This window comes from Pteropus vampyrus, unplaced genomic scaffold (assembly GCF_000151845.1).
Source record: "Pteropus vampyrus isolate Shadow unplaced genomic scaffold, Pvam_2.0 Scaffold526, whole genome shotgun sequence".
Lineage (NCBI taxonomy): Eukaryota > Metazoa > Chordata > Mammalia > Chiroptera > Pteropodidae > Pteropus > Pteropus vampyrus.
Window position 1 is genome coordinate 554,586 of NW_011889307.1, and position 14,470 is coordinate 569,055.

General features: G+C 37.2%; 1 protein-coding gene and 1 pseudogene across 2 annotated transcripts in view; one reads left to right on the forward strand and one right to left on the reverse strand.

Moving 5' to 3' along the window:
• The window catches only part of FILIP1 (filamin A interacting protein 1), a 184,652-nt gene that overhangs the window by 107,934 nt on the left and 62,248 nt on the right, over positions 1-14,470 (reverse strand). The gene's annotated exons all lie outside the window — the stretch shown is intronic.
• LOC105307897 lies at positions 2,392-7,854 on the forward strand (annotated as a pseudogene).

Below are 14,470 nucleotides of genomic sequence, written 5' to 3' on the forward strand. Positions count from 1 at the left end.
TAAAACCAGAGCAAAGCTGCTTTATAACCAAGCAAGGAGAAAAATAAAAATTATTCTTATTGAAACACATTCTGGAATGTAACCGAAGCTACATGATCGTCAAAGATGTTTACCTGATATTTAAAGATGCTTATCATCCTGATACTGTGTGAAAAGGCTGTGAATTCTATATCTATCAACCAGTCTTCCTAAACTTAGTTTCTATAAATGCAAATGTTGGTAAAGAGAACTTTGTGATCAGCTAATTAAGGTGCAAAGAATTTAATTTATCTAAAATGTCATGCTACCATAATGCATAAGTTTCAGACTTGGTGTGTGGGCAGGAAGTATGTAAGAAAATGAGTCATCACCCTTTGGAATAATTTTTCAAACACAATGGCCCCTAGCCATCTCTCTTCTCTACCCTCAAGTCACCCTACCTTAGCATACCACTCAAACCCACAGTGGACCTTAAGGTGGCCCACACCTCATACATCAAAATCCTTAGCAATTGTTTTCCTCACATGCTGAATCCTGGACCTGTTTGCCATTAACTCCAAGAAATCAAGAGAGCTATATCCCCATCCCTAACCCCACACTCATTTATTCTGTAATCCTGAACAAGTTATTTAACTTCTCTAACCCATAGTTTTTTCATCTGTAAAATGAGGATGATAATGCATGTTCTACCCACTGTGTATATGTGAAATCATAATGCCTGTTCTGCTCTCTGGATGTCTGTGAAAGTACTTACTAGCAGTAGTAATGTAGGAAGACTTAAACTGTGGCAGATTAACTATGGGATCATCAAACACCTCTGGACACTCTGCTATAGGTATTTTAAACTGTGATCACCTAGCACAGGGGTCAGTAAGCTTTTTCTGTAAAGAGGTAAATATTAAATATTTGGGGCTTTGCAGGTCCTGAGATCACATCTACATGGCTACATGAAAGCAGCCATAGACAATACATAAATGGATGGATGTGGCTAGATTTGTCCCCTAGCCCTTAGTTTGCCAACCTTGATTTAGACTGTGTGACAAATATGATTGATGGGTGCATTTAAACTGAGAGAAATAGAAATGGTTTCTGCCACTCCCCACTCCTCCCCCAGTTTATATTAATTAGAAAAATGGCTGAAAATAAGAGAGGAGAAAAACAAGAAAAAAAGATAACATAGTAGCTATGCCATCTGCCCACCTATCCTCTTTTTCTCTTCCAGATAAGTTGAGGGAGGATACAAATATAAACAGTTCCTTTATAAAGTTTGAGGAATCTAAGGTGGACAAACCTGATGTGCTAAAATTCAAGAGAATTCCCACTGGCATTAGTCATGCAATGGGATATGCTGACAGACGATAGAGATTTAGCAGCATGTGTTTGTACAAAGGGGTAAGGGAGACTGATGCCCACTAAGTATATGAAGGAGATACAGAAGTGGCCAAGTGCCCATCAGGGGTGAAAAGTAGCTAAGAGAGACAGCTAGCATGCTAGTATAAGCGTCGCCAAGGCAGAGAGCTTCAAAGCAGACCACCCAAACTTGGGGTGAAATGGAAGGTGTAGCCACACTTCAAAAAATCTGTAGCACCTTTGAGAATTATGATAGAGTTCTAAGATAGCAGTAGAGACAGGACACTTCCCTAGAAAGAGCTGTGGCCATGGCTTTATAAAACTACTACAGGACTTTCAGACAATAGATATAAAGCAGTTTTCCTTTAAATTGCATTGCTATTGCTCCTGCTCTAGCTCTGAAAAAGAAAAGCAAGAAATAAGACTCGTATCTGTGGCCTGGAAGCAATCAAAGCTCAGGGACTTTCCAACAATGACATTATTGCGAAACACCCCTAAGAGGAGGATGATAAGGAGCTTTTGAAAAGAAGGAACGATAAAAGGGTACTCTGCCCCAAATTACCCATTGTCTTTCTCTGGTCCTCCTTACCTCTCTCTTTTAGGCACCTTTCTTGTTTTCCCATATGTGTTCCTCACCTATGTCTTTCACTGAAATTATAAATAGGAAGCCCCACTGATCTCTCAAGAGGGTTTCCCAGCCCAGACTTGCCTGAAGTGTACCCCAAGCCCAAACATGACCCCTCACCCATCTCCTGAACTTTCGTTCTTCTAAAATCTCAGAATGGTGTTAAGAAATCAACCTGGCTAAATTGAAATCATATAGCAGCATCACTACCCTAACTCCAAAATTCTTTTTTAACTCTAGTGAATCTTTGCAATTAAAACAGAAGTAGGAGGGGGAAAATTAAAAAAAAAAAAGTTAGAAAAAATTATGTATATATAGTATGAAAAAAAATAAACTAGCATTTAAATAAATAAATAAATCCCACCTATCAAACAAACAAACAAATAAACAAATAAATAAATCGCACTGCTAGGCTATTCTCCCATGTAAAATAAACCATGGCAGATGGAGGACAAGAAGGAATGTGGGCCTTTCTGATTGGGCCCTCAGGACAGGTGGCTGTGGTGCAGAGGGCTGAGGTGAATGTAGACGGCAGCCAGCTGAAACTGAGCAAAAAGTGGTATTAATCATAAGTTCCAGGATGTTCTGCATGTTGACATGAGTTGTCATAAGACTTATTAGGAGTCCCTGCTCCAAACCTCCTGGGCACAGTGAGGTTAAATGGAGCTACGACTATATTGATTTGTTTCTTTCACAGCACTTCACAAAGACAAGCCACTTTCTAATAAAATAAGTAAGCTCAAGAGAAGCTTAAAAGCAGAGAAGGTAGCAGAGAAGGAGGCCAAGCAGAAGGAGCTCAGTGAGAAACAACTAAGCCAAGCCAGTGCTGCTGTCACCAACTACACCATTGACCATGACATGGGTGCCAAGGAGGAGAGCCTGGACCCAAACTAATACTACAAGGACCACGGCCAAGCAGCCCACCAACTAAAGGTCAATGGGGAAGACCCGCACCCATACAAGTTCCATGTAGATGTCTCGCTCACTCACTTCATCCAGGAATATAGTCACCTGAAGCCTGGGGACAATCTGAGTAATATCACCTTAAAGATGGCAGGTAAGATCCATGCCAAAAGAGCTTCTGGGGGAAAGCTCATCTATGACATTTGAGGAAAGGAGGTAGAGTTGTAATTCCAGGAATTATAAATTGGAAGAACTTATTCATATCAATAATGAACTGTAGGAGAGAGGGGAGAGGGAAAATAAAGAAAAAATAAATAAATAAAATGTTTTAAAAATAAAATAAAATAGTACATATGGGATGTTAAAAAAAGTTCTCATCACTGGAACAAAAAATTCTGTAACTATGTGTGGTGACAGATGTTAACTAGACTTAATGTGCTGATCATTTCACAATGTATGCGAATATCAAAACTAATATGATACATGTCAATTATACCTCAATTAAAAATAATTAAAAATATATTAAAAAATAATGAACCGCATTGGGGAAACACAACTGGGGTTCAGGGAAATCCTGGGGAAACCAAGAAGGGTGAGCTGAGCATCATTCCCTATGAGATCATTCTGCTGTCTCCTTCCTTGCACATGTTACCTCACCTTCACTTTGGACACAAGGACAAGAAAACGTGATATCGTCAGAGGTACTTGGTCTTGATCCTGAGTGACTTTGTGAGGCAGAAATTTATCATCTGCTCTAAGATCATCACATATGTAAGAAGTTTCTTAGATGAGTTGGAATTCCTAGAGATTGAAACTCCCATGGTGAACATCTTCCCAGAGGGAGTTGTGGCCAAGCCTTTTATCATCTACCACAATGAGCTGGATATGAATTTATGTATGAGAATTGCTCCAGAATTCTACTCTAAGATGCTGGTGGTTGGTTGCATTGATCGGCATCCAATTTACAATATTGGATGCCAGTTCTAGAATGAAAAAAGTTGACTTGACTCACAATCTTGCGTTTACCACCTGTGAGTTCTACATGGCCTTTGTGGACAATCGTGATCTCATGGAAATGACAGAGATAATTTCAAGGATGGTGAAGTACATTACAGGCAGTTATAAGGTCACCTACCATCCAGATGGCTCGAAGGGCTAAATCTTTGGAATCGACTTCACCCCACCCTTCCAGAGAATCGGCATGTAGAAGACCTTGAGATAGCCCTGGGGATGAAGCTGCCAGTAACCTCTTCGAAACAGAAGAAACTTACAAAATCCTCGATGATATCTGTGGCAAAAGCTATTGAATGCCCTCCACCTAAGACCACAGCCAGGCTCCTAGATAAACCTATTGGAGAATTCCTGAAAGTGACATACATTGATCCTACATTTATGTGTGATCATCTGCAGATAATGAGCCCTTTGGCTAAATGGCACTGCTCTGAAAAGAGTTTAATAACTGAGTGCTTTGAGCTGTTTGCCATGAAGAAAAAAATATTCAATGCCTACACTGAGCTAAATGATCCCCTGCAAATGGCAGCAGCTTTTTGAAGAACAAGCCAAGGCCCCTGGCATTGATTAGGCCATGTTCATTCATAGATGAAAACTTCTGCATTGCTCTGGAATACGGCTGCCCCCACAGCTGGCTGAGGCATGAGCGTCGACCAAGTCACCAAGTTTCTCACAGACTCCAATAACATCAAGGAAGTACTTCTGTTTCCTGCCACGAAACTCTGAAGACAAGAAGGAAAATGCAGCAACTGCTGGTACATTGGAAAGCACAACAGCTTGGCACTTCTGTCTAGAAAATAATAATTGCAAGTCACATAACTCAGGCATCTTTGCATTTCTGCAAAAGATCAAAGACTGCAAGGGAATTCTCGTACGTCGTTATTCATTTGACTCTCGCAGTTCAGTCACCAGGAAAGAAAAAAGGAATTAAAAACTTGTTACCAAATAAACCGTTTGTCTCTTAAAAAGAAAATAAAGAAAAGAAAAAGAAAGAAAGAAAAAGGAAGGAAGGAAGGAAGGAAGGAGAGAAAAGAAAAAAAAGAGAGAAAAGAAAAGAAAAGAAAAGAAAAGGAAAGGAAAGGAAAGGAAAGAAAAGAAAAGAAAAGAAAAGAAAAGAAAAGAAAAGAAAAGAAAAGAAAAGAAAAGAAAAGAAAAGAAAAGAAAAAAAGAAATCTGGGAACATATTTTTTTTTTCCTCTTTGCTCTCAACTTGCTTAATTCCCAAGTTCCCCTTCCCCCACTACTAAGTGCCAACATTTTCTTTTGTGTCTTAGTCCAGCATTCCTTTTTTGGAGAGCCAAACTGAATCCAGGGATTACCTAGCAGACACATCTTGGCTCCTAAACCTGGCATTGAGGGTAGGGAAACAGGAAGACCACAGTTATACCATCCTGCCAGGGCTCTAGGAGTACGTTGCCAGATAGAAAAACTCTGAAGGCCTAGGGCAATTGTTCTCTAACTTCAGAGTATATATAATAATCACTTGGAGGGCTGATGAGCACATAGGTTGTTATGCCCCAGCCCAAAGATTTCTGATTCTATAGGTCTCCAGTGGGGCCTAAGAGTCTGCATTTCTAACAACTTCCTAGCTGATGCTAATGCTGTTGGTCCTCAGACCACACATTGAGAACCAGCACTCTAGAGAAAGGTAGGACTAAGATAGGTCCAGAAATTTGCAGAGAAGCCTCAACACATTTACCTATTTCAACTAGAAACTCTCTGTTCTTCCCATAATTTAAACTAGAAATACTTGAATTGACTAGAAAAAAATGATATTAATTAGGCATAACTGAATACATGCTTAATTATTCATTCATCCTTCAGCTGGGTTCCTGTTGGAGAGTATAGACATGTAGGTTACATAATGATGACCTATAGGCCAAAACCTCTTTGCAGATATGGGGTGTGTGTGTGTGTGTGTGTGTGTGTGTTTACAGACTTTTAAAAATTAGGTTTCACAAAATAATCTATATTTTTTAGATCTTATTGAAAAAATCAGAAGATCTGGTACTACTGCATCCATCTTCCCATGCATCTCCATTTAGCTGGAGTTGAGTCATGGCTGACCCATTTATATGGACAATTTACTTGCTAGTTCATCCCTCAACCTTACCACTCTCCATGACCTATTGAATACTGAGATCCAAGAGTCAATTGCCATATATTTATTAGTACTTTGAACTGTGTTTTTCTTTCGGTAAAGAAATTCTTCTCTATAAATAGGGAGAAAAACAAAATAAGCTACATCAAAAGAGTTTTGTGCTTTAAGAAAAAAAAAAGAATATTTAGTCAAGACTACCCCTATTCATGGGTTTAATATGCAAACACTCTGCCAGTTTCACCTGTTTATTCCCCACCTGACTTCTGAAACCATTTGAGTTTGGGTCCAATCTGGACAAGCTTGAATGACAGGCAGAAATGCATGGGGGAGGCAGTAGAGGCAAGAGGCAGACTCTGTGTGCCACGTGGTCAATAAAACCTCCTGGAAAGGAATTGTCCGAAAGAAAAAAGCTGCAGTTTGTCATAAATATAATCAAAGGCCAATGTCATTTTGCAAAAAGAGAGAGAATGTTGTGCATAGCAGGAAATGTGCTCCTGAAGATGCCTCCACAGACATGCAGCCAAAGCTGAAGCTAACGGGAAGCTATAATAAAGGCATAAATGGAAACAAAGAGGTGCACCAGGAAAGATTCTCTAGGCCTTTCTCTGAGAACTGGCCATGCAGGAGGCAGAGAAGGATTTGGGGAACTTCTGCATGGTCACCTTTGGAACCAGCAGAGATGGCAGAGGCATCAGTAGATACTCAAGCCAATGCAGGAGCAGAACAGTGTTTGAAGGGCTGATAGAAACCCACTGGGGGTCACCTTTTAAATTAACCTGAGAAAGACAGAGAGGAAGCTCTGCAATAATAATTTAGGTAGAAACTAAGATGAGGAAATGCCACACTAATCTGTTACTATTAAACTCCTGACTTTCTGAACTTGAGAACTATGGGTTTTATTTCATTCCACAAACTTTTTGTGCTCCACTACACTAAATAGCAATCGCATAAGAACCATACTAGGTGCGAGGAATCACACACACACAAAAGTAAATAAAACATGTTCTCTCAAGAATGTCATCCTGAAAGAGGAGGTGAGATCAACACAGTGGAGTAAATTCTGAACTTGCTTCCTTCCACAAACACATCGAAATTACAACTGAATCTAGAACAACTACTGCTGAAAACCACCCAAAGACTAGCTGAACAGAATTCCTATAGCTAAGGATACAAAGAAGCCATGTAGAGACAGGTAGGGGGAACAAGGATGCAGTCTGATTAGGTTTGTGGGTCACAGTGTGGTGACTCACAAACATGAAGGATATCTGAGCTGAATGGACCCCCCTGAGGAGCGAGCGGTCTGAGCCCTAATCAGACCCCCTGACTCAGGGCATCTGTGCCTAGAAGAGGAGTCTCTATAATACCTAATTTTGTAGACCAGCTGGGATTACATCCAAGAAGGACGAAGGGAGACATAGACACTGTTCTTATAGGGTTTGTACACAAACTCACTTGTTCCAAACTTCAGCAGCATAGACAGCAGTTCCTGAAGCACATGGGTCATACCCAGGAGGAATTAAATAGACTAATTTTAGGGTGAGGGCTAGAAGGGGAGGGAATGATGGGAACACTCTCTGGGGATGGAAGCACTGGCAGGCACCACTGTTCTTTTGTTTCTTTTGTTGTGCTCTCCTTCCACCAGGCTGGTGCAGTACAGGCAGGAGCCAATCTGTCAATCTCCATTAACCTGGCTATCACTGAGATTCTTGCCCTGCCCAACCCACTGGACCATGTTGAAACCTTTATTAAGCAACTCCAGGCCCTCACGCAAGTGGTGGTCAGCTTCAGCTTGCATCACAGTCTTTCCCAAACACCCTCGTGCCCAGTAAAGTGGAAACTGGCCTCTGCTTGCATCCCAGCCTTTTCCAAGTGCTCCAAAGCCTAGCACGGACGACAGCCAGCCCAGCCTCTCCTTGTATTTCAGTCTTTTCCAAGCACGCCGAAGCTCAGAACAGGTGGTGGCTGGCTTCGGCTTGCATTGCAGCCTTTCTCAAGAGTTCCCAAGCCCAGCACAAGTGGTGGAGCTTGTTTCACTTTGTAACCTCTCCCAAGTGGCCCCAAGCCCAGCACAGGTGGCAACTGGTCTCAGCCTATGCTAGAGGTCCACCAAAGCAGTTCCCCAATCAACACACCAAATGGGCAGCCATGTCTGGCACCAGAGGCCCATCAAAGAGATTCCTGCTCCATGGGTCCAGCTCCCTAGCACACCAGATCACCCACAGTAGTCATGGTTGGTCCTCATAAACAGTCAGCCTGAGGAACCACCACTGCGCTCTCAGCAATCATGACCCAACTACAGCAGGAGAGCACACACAACCCACCCACGGGACACCCAAGGAGCTCCTGGCTCTGGTAACCAGAGGGGATTGAGCTGCTGGGTCACACAGGATACCTTCTATGTAAGGCCACTCTTTCAAGACCAGAAGACATAGCAGATCTACCTAATACACACAAACACAGAGAGACAGTCAAAATGAGGATACAGAGGAATATGTTCCAAATTAAAGAAAAGAACAAAACCCCAGAAAAAGAACTAAATTAAACAGAAAGCAATCTACCAGATAAAGAGTTCAAAACAGTGGTTATAAAGATATACAGTGAACTTGAGAGAGGAATAGATTAACTCAACATAGAGACAGAAAATAAAAAATAACCAATCAAAACAAAAGAACACAATAACTGAAATGAAAAATATGCTCGATGGAATAAACAGAAGATTAGATGATTCAGAAGAATGAATCAGCAATCTGGCAGACAAAGTGGTAGAAATCATCCAATCAGAATAGCAAAGAGAAAAAAGAATTTTTTTAAAAAAAATGAGGATAATTTAAGAGAACTCTGAAATAACATCAAGCATACCAACATTTGCATTATAGGGATCCGAGAAAGAGAATAGAGAAAGGAACAGAAAACCTATTTAAAGAAATATAGGCTGAAATTTTCCCTAACCTGGTGAAGAATGCAGACATACAAGTCAGGAAGCACAGAGGGTCTCAAACAAGATGAACTCAAAAAAGGCCCACACCAAAATGCATTATAATTAAAATGCCAAAAGTTAAAGACAAAGAGAGAATCTTAAAAGAAGCAAGAGAAAAGCAGCTAGTTACATACAAGGAATTTTCCATAAAACTATCAGATGATTTTTTGCAGAAACTTCTCAGGCCAGAAGGGAATGGCACAATATATTCAAAGTGATGAAAGGGGAAAAAAACTACAATGAAGAATGCTCTAACAAGCAAGATTATCATCCAGAACTGAAGGAAAGATAGTTTTCCAGACAAGCAAAAGCTAAAGAACTTCATCACCACTGAACCAGCACTACGAAAAATGTTAAAGGGACTTTTTAAATGGAAAAGAAAAGGCAAAAACTAAAAATAAGAAAATATAGGAAAGAAAAAACTCTCACTGATAAAGGCAGACATTTAGTAAAAGTAGTGAATCAACAAATTATAAAGCTAATATGAAGATTAAAAAACAATAGTAGTGATCTCATATGTTACTACAATAATAAACCAAAGGATACACACACCAGACACACACATACACACACACACATACAATATGATGTCATTAACATAAACATGGGGTGAGTAAAAAAATGAAGTCTTTTTAGAATCCATTTGAACTTAAGCAACCAACATTCTCATGGTAACCACAAACCAAAAACCTGTAATGCATACACAAAAAATAAAGAGAAAGGAATCCAAACAAATCACACACACACTAAAATGTCATCATTGTACAAGATAAGAGAGCAGGAAAAGAAAAAGAAATTGAAAACTGCAAAAGGCAATCAGAAAACAATTAATAAAATGATAACTACATACCTATCAATAATTACCTTAATGTAAATGAACTAAATGCTCCAATCAAAAGACACAGGATGGCTGAATGGATAAAAAGAAAGAAAGAAAAAAAAAAAAAAACCAGACCCATGCATATGCTGCCTGTATACTTATTTCAGATAGAAAGACACACCAGCTTGAAAGTGAAGGTATGAAAAGAGATATTTCATACAAATGGAAATAAAAAGAAAGCTGAGATAGTATAACCTACATCAGACAAAACAGACTATAAAATAAAGACTTTAACAAAAAACAAAGAAGGGTATAATATAAAGGGATCAGTCTAACAAGGAATCAATTTAATTTGTAAACATCTATGCACTCAATGTAAGAACATCTAAATACATAAAGCAAATATTAATGGACATAAAGGGAGAGATCAACAATAATACAATAATAACAGGAGACTTTAACATCTCACTTACATTGATGGACAAATCATCCAGACAGAAAACCCACAAGGAAACACTGGCCTTAAATAACATTAGACGAGATAGACTTAATAAATATTTACAGAACATTCTACCCCAAAACATCAGAATATACATTTTTTTCAAGTGTATGTGGAACATTTTCCAGAATAAACCACACATTAGTCCACAAAACAAGTCTCAATTAATTTAAGAAGACTGAAATCATATAAGCATTTTCTCTGATCACAACAGTATAAAACTAAAAATGAATTACAAGAATAAAACTGAAAAATGCATGAATACATAGAGGCTAAATAACATGCTACTAAACTATCACTGGATAATGAAGAAATCAGGAAAAAATAAAAAATATCAAGACAAATGAAAATGGAAACACAATGATCCAAAATCTATAAGACAAAGCAAAAAGCAGTTTTAAGGGGGGAATTCATAGTGATACAGGCTTACCTCAAGAAACAGGAAAAATATTAAACTATCTAACCTTATACCTAAAGGAATCGGATAAAGAACGACAAAGCCTAAAGTGAGTAGAAGGAAGAGAATAATACTTGATTAGAGAAGAAAGAAATGAAATAGATACACCCTCTCCCCCCACCGCCCCCCCCCCGCCAAAAAAACAATAGAAAAGTTCAATGAAACTAAGAGCTGGATTTTGAAATGATAAACAACGCTGATAAATTTTTAGGCAGACTCATCAAGAAAAAAGAAAAGGACCCAAATTAATATAATCAGACATGAAAGAGAAGTAACGACTGACACCACAGCAATACAAAGAATCATGAGAATACTATGAACAATTATACGCTAACAAATTAGACAACCTAGAAGAAATGGATAAGTTCCTAGAAACATAATCTGCCAAGACAGAATCAGGAAGAAACAGAAAATCTAAATAGACTGATAATTACTAACAAAGTCAAATCGGTAATCAAAAAAGTCCCAACAAACAAAAGTTCAGGACAAGATGGTCAGAGGTGAATTCTACCAAACATTCAAGAAATAATTAATACCTATCCTTCTCAAACTATTCCAAAAAAAATCGAGGTGGAGGGAATAATTAATACCTATCCTTCTCAAACTATTCCAAAAAAATCAAGGTGGAGGGAAAGCTTCCAAACTTATTTTACAAAGCCAGTATTACCCTGATACCAAAGCCGAGGACACTACTAAAAAAAAAAGAAAGAAAGAAAGAAAAGAAAAGAAAAGAAAGGAAAAAGAAAATTACAAGCCAAAATCCCTGATAAACACAAATATAAAAATCCTCAACAAAATATTAGTAAACTGAATTCAGCAATACATTAAAAAGATCATACACTACAATCAAGTAAGATTTATTCCAGGGATGCAAGGATGCTTTAATATCAGCGAATCAATGTGGATCATCACATAAACAAAATGAAGATAAAAATCATGATCATCTCAATAGATGCCAGAAAAGTATTTAACAAATTCAACATCTTTTATGATTAAAAACTCTCAACAAGGGGGTATAGAGGGAATAACATAATAAAGGCTATATATGTCAAACCTATAGCTAACATAATACATAATGGTGAAATGCTAAAAACTTTTTCTCTAGGATAGGAAACCAAGTAAGAATGCCTGCTCTTAGCACTCTTATTCAATATAGTATTGGCAGTCCTAGCCATAGCAATCAGACAAGAAAAAAATAAAATAAAAGGTACCCAAACTGGAAAGAAAGAAATAAAATTGTCACTATTTGCAGATGACATAACACTATATGTAGAAAACCCTAAAGATTACATCCAAAAACTACTGCAACTAATAAATGAATTTAGTAAAGTTGCAGAATATAAAATTTATATTCAGAAATCTGTTGCATTTATACACCAATAACAAACTACCAGAAAGAGAAATTAAGAAAATAATCCCATTTACAATTACATCAAAAAGAATAAAACATCTAGGAATAAATTTAATCACAGAGGTAAAAAACACCTGTACTCTGAAAACTATAAAACATTGAAAAAAGAAATTGAAGAGGGCACAAAAAATATAAAGATAAACTGCTGCAGGATTAGAAGAATTAATATTGTCAAAATGGCATATTACCCAAAGCAATCTAGAGATTCAATGCAATCCCTACCAAAATACCAATAGCATTTTTCACAGAACTTGAATTATCCTAAAATTTATATGGAACCACAAACACTCCAAATAGCCAAAGGAATCTTAAATAAAAAGAACAAGATACAGGTATCACACTACCCGATTTCAAAATATACTACAAAGCTATAGTAATCACAACAGCATATAGTGAGTGATACATAAACAGACACAAAGGTCATGAAAGAGAATAGAGAGCCCAGAAATAAACCCACATTTATGTGGTTAGTTAATCCACAACAAAGGAAGCAAGAATATACAATGGAATAAAGATGGTCTCTTCAATAAATAGTGTTGAGAAAACTGGATAGATAGATGCAAAAAAGAAAAAAAGAAAAAAATGAAACTAGACCACTTTATTACACCACATACAAAAATAAACTCAAAATGGATTAAAGACTTAAATCTAAGACATAAAATCATAAAACTCCAAGAAGAAAACATAGCCAGTAAAATCTTTGATGTCAGCCCTAACAATGTATTTTTTGATATGTCTTTTAAAACAAAGACAACAAAAGCTAAAATAAACAAATGAGACTATATCAAACTAAAAAGCGTTTGCACCATGAAGGAAGCCAACAACAAAATGAAAAGCAACCTACTGAATGGGAGAAGATATTTGCAAATGACATATCCAAAAAAGGTTAATAGCCAAAATATAAAAGAACTCATACAACTCAACATCAAAAAAATAATCTCATTTAAAAATGGGTGGAGGAGCTGAATAGACATTTTTTCAAAGAAGACATATAGATGGCAACAAACACATACAAAGAGGCTCAGCATCACTAATCATCAGGAAAATGCAAATCAAAACCGCAATGAGATATAACTTCATACTTGTCAGAATGGCTATTATCAAAAAGATAGGTAATAACAAGTAAGGACCTGGTCAAAGGTGACCTGTGTGCACTGTTGGTAGATATGTAAATTGGTGCAGCCACCATGGGAAACAAAAAAACTAAAAATGGAACTACCATATGACCCAGCAATCCTACTTCTGGGTAATAATCCAAAGAAATTGAATACACTAATTCAGAATGATATATGCACCCTACATTTATTGCAGCATTACTTACAATAGCCAAAATATGTAAGCAACCTAGGTGTCCATCGATAGTGAATCGATAAAGAAGATGTGGTATATATGTATATATTATATGTATGTATATATACATGTATATAATGGAATATTACTCAGCCCTAAAAAATAATAAAATTTGACATTTGTGACAACATGGATGGACCTAGAGAGTATGGCTCTAAGTGAAATAAGTCAGAGAAAGACAAATACCATATGGTTTCACCTATATGTGGAATCCAAAAAAACAAATAACAAGCAAAGCAAATCAGAAACAAACTCATAGATACAGAAAATAAACTGATGGTTTGCAGATGGGAAAGGGATAGAGAGATGGAGTAAAAATGTGAAAGGGATTGAGAAGTACAAACTGCCAGTTATAGAATAAGTCACAGGAATATAATGTACAGCATAAGGAATAGAGCCAATAATATGGTAATAACTATGTATGGTGACAGATGATTACTAGACTTATCACGATGATCAATTCACAAGATATATAAATATCTAATCACTATGTTGTATACATGAATCTAATATGATACTGTATGTCAATTATAATTTAAAAATAAATTTTAAAAAAGAATGTCATAGTCCAAGGTAGTGGACCCTAAATTTTTTTGACAGTTCAATCATTATTTAAAAATGTAATCACTTATCCCAACATTTGTGTATTTATTTATATAAATTATAAGTGTTATGCTAATCTCCTAATGTATTAGGCATATTATGAATTATATCTAAAATAGAAAAAACTAAATACATAAATAATAATAAACATTACAAATAAATATAATGCATGCTTATACCCCAATGATTTCTTATGTGACAATTGTTCTACAAAACCAACATTTAAACAGGTTTAAAAAATAAAAGGAAGCTTGGGAAATGCTTTAATAGCAGCAGTCTTGGATCGGATCTGATCCTGAATAACTCCTGAGCTTATAAAAATTGCAAACATGTGAAGACAAATGGGTATAGATTAGGACAGAGGAGTATGCTTTGAGGACTGAG